This window comes from Rhipicephalus sanguineus, chromosome 7 (genome assembly GCF_013339695.2).
Source record: "Rhipicephalus sanguineus isolate Rsan-2018 chromosome 7, BIME_Rsan_1.4, whole genome shotgun sequence".
Classification (NCBI taxonomy): domain Eukaryota; kingdom Metazoa; phylum Arthropoda; class Arachnida; order Ixodida; family Ixodidae; genus Rhipicephalus; species Rhipicephalus sanguineus.
The window spans coordinates 154,349,431-154,356,071 of record NC_051182.1 but is presented as its reverse complement, the minus strand read 5'-3'; the positions used below and the strand labels follow the sequence as shown (position 1 = coordinate 154,356,071).

General features: G+C 46.5%; 1 protein-coding gene across 1 annotated transcript in view; it reads right to left on the bottom strand.

Annotated features, from left to right (window-relative positions):
- The window catches only part of LOC119400314 (keratin-associated protein 6-2-like), a 223,367-nt gene that overhangs the window by 81,727 nt on the left and 134,999 nt on the right, over positions 1-6,641 (bottom strand). The gene's annotated exons all lie outside the window — the stretch shown is intronic.

Sequence of the window (6,641 nt, the reverse complement as noted above, 5' to 3'; positions counted from 1 at the left end):
TTTTTCTTCTTTTACGTACATAGCCCAAACAGATGGTGTTTTTTTTTTTTTCAAAGTTCCGCATGAGCCGCTGCACCGTGCAGCATCCTTGAATACATAGGAAATTACTTGCGCAGTGAACCTGAACGACTTCCAGGCGACTACCAGCGAAACATTTCGAGAGCGTCTGCTTTCGCAACTCAAGAACAATGAAATGTCCCCTAATATGCGCACAAAGGGAAAGTGCCACTGCAATGTCATGTATTAAGTACAATCACCCTGACTGATTGTACGTCATCCTTCCATACGCCGCTTCAATGTTTCCTTGGGGCATAGTTTTTGGTTTCGGTAATTACGAGCACAGGCGTGCGCACAGGGGTGGGGTCAGGGAAGGCGTCTCCCGCCTAGTCACCCATGAGGGGTAGAGGCGCAAAATCTACCGCATACATTGACCCCCCTAGTCACATAAGACGGGAGGGGGGGCGCAAATTCTACCACGTACATTCACTTAGTAAGGGGGGGGGGGGGGAGCGCTGTTATGAACCCCCCACCTTTTGATGGGGAACCCTGCGCACGCCTATGATTACGAGCATGATGATGTTCACAACTTGGCCATCTACTACGGCTGAGCCAGTTTTGTTATAACCGTGGCTCCCCCCCCCCCAAAAAAAAAAAACAAAAAAAAAACAGTCAACTCCTCCTACCCTCCTTGACCAACTCACTTCTTGACGAATCGTACGTAGTCGGTTCGTACTATGCTGTCAGCAAAGAATCAGTCGAAGAGATTTTCGTCGACGTCTGAAGACCATTAATTGAATTTGGCTTCCTACGAAGCACAAACGGGACGCTTTCACATGTTTACAAGCACTTCAGGATACTCGTGCTCGATGTTCCAGAGTTAGGACACTATGCTTATTCTGCGTTATTTTTTACGGCGAAGGTGTATGTGTCTAGACGAAAGCAAAGTTTGTTTATCCTATGTACCTGAAAACACCGATGAAGAATGTTCCACAGAAATTAGGGAAGCCCCACCACTCACCATTTGTTATAATGAAAATGAAGAAGCGAAGACACACGCGGCAAGCACTGATTAAAATTTCTGGACATACAAGCCGAATAACTCTACATGCAGTAAAAATGATTCAGCAAGTCTTCTCGTTCTTACGTTCTTCTAGCGCTCTGCTTTCGACGTCTTGTAGAAGTCGCTAGTGCTGTCTGGTGTGTTTAGCGACAGCGGGAGGCCTAATAATGAGGTATTCGAAGAGTAAAGTTTAGAATTTAGAATTAGAAGTAAAACTTGGAGGACGTTTGAGCTTCGCCTTCAAGAGTAGAACGCGATAGCGTAATCGGGCCCCGTGCGCATCGCCTTCTCATTACTAGCGTGGCTTCGGTTCTCGGTGCATGCCTCAACCGTGCTCTGAGGAAACAATTGACTGTGCGCGTAACATTAGGCGTTTCAAACTATCCTAGAATGCCTACTGCAAGTATAGTTGTTAAGTGCCCACAACACCATAATTCTTCCTTCTTGCGAATGAGCGATGGACGACTACGCGTCCCTAAGGCAACACGCGAACCTACGCAGCTTCTCACTTTGTTGATGCCTTCGCAGCCGATGGTGAATAATTATGTCTGAGCGCTTTGTGATGTTTGGGGTTATAAAACACCAACTCGTTGCGCAATTCACATGTTTTGACGCCTGGGGCGATTCTACGATTTTGCCACGCAATATTGCATGCGTTAGAGGACCTCTCACCAGCCTCTCAAAATACAGCAAAAAAACAAGCGCAATATTCTCTCCTCGCCTGTCTCGTCTTTCTGGCGCATTTCGTGATGCAGAACAGCGATTCTAGTGACTTCTATATAGTACATACTCTCGATTGGTCAATATACGCGAAACATCAGACGTGAATTGTCTCCTGCTCTGATTTGCCACGCAGCCGTTCTTCCTTGCCTCTCGTGGCTATCGTTCACGATCAACTGACTTCACTTCATTGTCTACGTTTGCGACTGCGCAAACCAAGATAACAGCGCGCAGCGGAAAATCGGTAAATCTCGATAGGGTCAATGCTTAGTGCTGACATGGTACACGTGCTTTTAAGAAATAAGTGGTGAGGGGGAGATATGTCCTGTAGAAAGGGTAGCGACGGCGAGGAATAAGCTATTCCCTCGCCTTTGAACGCGGAGTGGTGAGGGGCCCTTTAAGGAGACTCCTTGCACTAGATGACATTCATGTGGTGCTTCTTCTTTTTTTCGAAGTAGTTTCAAGCAATATCGTGGCACTGTTGTAGAACACCTGCTTGCGCCGCATATGGCCTGGGTTCGATTTTTACTCGAACCTAAGATTTTTATTGTACATTTTATGTCCACTTTCGCGATTTTTTTGGTCACGGACAAGATGATTTTTCGCTCACAACCAACGACGCCGACACCGGAATTTCAGCGAAGCGAGCTCTTCAACGCTATCACGTTAAAGCTTAAGAAGCAACGAAGCAACTTCTAAATTTTTTACCTTAGTCGGTATTTTCTTGTATTGCACTATTTTTGCAGCGCTTCTGCTTTATCAGTCAAACTAATTACTTAACAAAGATATCAAAGCAGAGCACGCATCTAGACTCTTAAATCAAGCAGGCGTCATGAAAAATCATGTTTACATACTCTCAGTAAGCTTGAGATCATTAGAAATTTATACTGTGTCCTGCATGTTATGCTGTATGTAATGACGTTAACGCGTTTATAAGCAGCCGGCGGTGTAAAGGTACCTACTTACCTTCTCGACCGCGAAAGAGGTATATTGTTGGACTGTTTCAGTTATTTTCCCCTGAAGAAAGTGATCATGCCAAGTTGTAATATCAATGCAACTTACTGGCAGCATCTGTGTATGGCTCCTTGTTGGAGGGCAACATCCCTAGCAGGACAAAGCAAGACGAAACATGGTGCAAGAGATTTCATAGTTCTTAAGTTGGACACACGAATAAAATATATCACTTTCACAATATTTAAAGTTCAATAGATAGACTAGGGCTACCTGGGCTGCACTTAGCTACGTTTATTTCGCCGTGCCGTTGCAATGTTTTCTTTGGAAATGCAAAGCAACACATCTTGCGATTCAAAACTATAACAATAATAGTGGTAGCATCGAGGCCAATGGAGCGTTTTTTCATGACCTCCATTTTCCTATAGCGGTAAGCGAGCATTTCAGGGTTGAAGCGAGCTGTTCTTTATTACATTGTACGGCGCCAAATAGGACAAGACGTTTTTTTTTTAGATTCTTTTAATGCCACCTGCACAGAGAGCCATCAGTATTCGCAAAAAGAGAAACAGAAGGTTTGTGCAGTTGTATTCATGTCGATATAGTACGCTGAACGCTACGCAATACGCGACAAAAAACGTGCATATCAGCCCAGTGGAGCGTATGGAAACTGTTTTCAGCACAAGGCCATGTTTATAAAAAAAGTCTACAGCCAACTTCTCATGAATCCCTTTGCTAGAAGAACAATTGAAATAAAATGCTATAGTATCCATACGCACTATTGCCGATTTCCATGCAAATCTTATTCTCTGTATGTCCGAAAAGGTTGCCCTCAGAGAACTCTTATGCAAATGGGGTTGGTTTTGGAGGTAAGGAACGACAAACTGGAATAGTAGCGCTAAGTCGAAAAAAAAAACACGCGGAAACGATGCTCACGATATCTTACGATGTCTTGATAGCGTGCTAAAAAAAGATGCAGCCGGGCTGTGTGCCACGCCACTGACACGCGAACGCATGCGCAAACTCGGAGTTGTTCATCGCCAAATTGCACATTGATTGCTCTCCGATTTCCCCGCAGAAGTGGCTGCAGTAACTCACGTAAAACGTTTGCACGGCAGTCAACTTCTCTAGGTGCTTGAGCCTCGGAGGCTTCCTGTCGACGGCCGCTGAGCTCTGCGCCACCTTCGAGGTTAATTCGAGAGCAAAGAGGTCTTTGATTTCTCTTCTTTCGCTGGCCGACTCTGCCTCGTTGATCTTGCACACCCGGTTCTCCTCCCACCAGCTTTTCTTAGCGGTCGCGTGTACCACTAGCCTCCCACGCTCGTCGACGGTTCTCACTATCTGCCGGAGCAACTGGAATCCCAGGCCCGCATACGCCATGATTGAGTTGCCGTCGCTAAGGTACTTGGGCGGGAACACGGCAGGTATGTTGAGGAACAACATGTTCAGAGAGTACAAGTAGAGAATGTCGCCGGCATACCGCATCAGCTTGGCCGTCATCACAGTCCCGTGGTAACGATTGGGAAGCGAAACCCTCAGAGCCTTTTGCAACTCTAACCAGGACGCGTAGAAGTTCCTGGCACGCGTGGAAGGGAAGTAAGTGTACAGGGCGTCCAGACGACTGAGGTTAAGCAAAGGCTTGGGCGTCCACAGGTCTCGAGACGCGACCAACGAAATCTTCTTCTCCGCGTCAGCCTTCGTACTGGTCGAGACGCTCGGAGATCCGCGAACTGCTTCGACGAGGGCGCCAGCTGTGGCGTTGACGATCTCGGTCACCTTGAGCCGTTCCTCACTCGGTAGGCGGTCTAGGAGCAGAGCCACCTCGAGAGCCGGGCCGAACGATTCGTGTACGGCCACGAAGCAGAGAACGTGTACAAACAAGCCGTTCCCCGATAGGCTGCCGCTGCCTGGCCCGCCTTGATCGCTGAGAACATCGAACTCGGCGTTGTCTAACCAGGAGTACGAGTAGGCCAACATCCACCCCAGTACATTGAGCAGCCTTGGCGGAGAAATCTTGTTCATCATACCAGTGAGGGCTTTAAAGTGAGGATATCTCAGTATCAGTAGCGCGGTGTCAATTGTAACGTTGAGCCCTGCAGGCGCGAGGTACTTCCGAAGAAGTTCCATCCATTCATCCAGCGTGATATTCCGTGTTAACCGCAGCGCGTGCAAGGGTATCAGCGTGTCGTATAAATCGTCTCCTCTTAGTGCGGACAAGATAGCCTTGCGGAAGTCCGTTTCGTCACGCTTCAACTGATCTATCGCCACGGAATCCTGAAAACCTCGTGTTGCAGTGTCGGTGCTTTTTCCGACCTCTCCGATGAACTGCGCCGTTCTTTCAACCTCACTCGCATATTCGGTGTCATTGAGCGTGCTTACTTGTTCCATTCGAATCAGAGGCACGTGGCCGGGCTCATCGAGTACTACCACGGGGCCCATGTCAGGTCGCGTTTCCATGTGCCACAGTCGCACATCGACCCAAATAGAGACCCTCCAGTTGATGCTCAGATCCAGGAGAACGTCTACGACATCGACGAGCGCGACATGTTCCGATAAATTCGCGGGCCATGGAAGTTTTCTTTGTTTCATGAAAGCCGCGAAGGCATTGGAGTGCCGCTTGCGTTCTCTCTGCAGGCACAGCGAGAGAGCTACAAGTGCCTTCAACGTCGTCTCCGAAGTCCTCTTGATGGTGACCAGCTGATGCAGATTGCCGAGGATGTTGTTCACCTGATAAGCGTAGAGCCGAGCTAACCTGCGAGATGAGAAGCGAGTATGTTACCTCGATCCCGGAAAATTGTCGAATACACCAGCACTTGTTGTTCAGCTTAAGTACGTAGCGCCTAAAACAAACAATAATCGAAGGCAGATCACGACTGCCCATGAAGTGGTGTGTGAATGTTTTTCGCTGTTTGTTCCGATTTTTTTTTAACTTCAAGTCAAAATGTAGCAGCTCGCCTAACCTGCCAAACATGTCATTTTAAGGTCTCAGCAGAGTTGCCAGATGCCACCGAGCTAACAAGCAAATAATCACCACAATAGAGGCTCCAAAAAAGCGGCGCGACATTCGTGAAGGAGCCCAGAAGAAGCGGGAAGATAATTTTCCCATTTTTGAAAAAAAAAATATAAAGAATGTCACTCAATTACGAATGAGAGTTGAAAAAAAATGACTTTAAATATTGAATATTTTGTTCAGCGAAAATGCGCGCAACCATGCACTAAAGCACATATTTACTTTTAAACATTGTTTCCGGGATAGCCTTCATTCGGATGATTGCACGTTTGCCGTCGTATGATTAACGTTACTTATTGATTCCCCCAACCCATGTTTGACTACAACACTCAAATATTAAAGTCATCGACAAACATGCTATTAATGAAAGGCAAACGCGCTATTGTTGAACGTGACCACTATAATTGCTGAAGAAACGTAAATAAGCCCAAAGACGCGACAAATGACTGGAAAATTTTACAAGTGACTCAGCCAAAAAGAAGCTAAATCCGCTTATTATAAGCGGAACTCCGGCTCTCAGCCTACAACTGCAAACCTAAGGAGCGAGCTAAAATGAGTAAGAAACGCATATTCATGCATTGACCATACAAGATATGCTTTATTTCCTGTTTCTTTCTTCAGGTTAACTTAGCAAAGCTTTATAACTTAGCAAAGCTTAACTTCGCAAAGCTTTTTTTAAGCTTTAACACTAATGAACGACCAAAAAACTGTCGCAGTATAACTTGCTTCATTACGGCTCAAAGCGGTATTACGTAACCCTCGGTACTGCGATTTAGAAATACTGCTGTATAGATTCTACAGAACTCAACACCCTTATCTGGAAGGGTGGAGCGTCGCGCTCGATGTTGCACGAGCGACATCAACAAATAACACGTGTTTTGAGAAGGGCCACATCTGAGCATA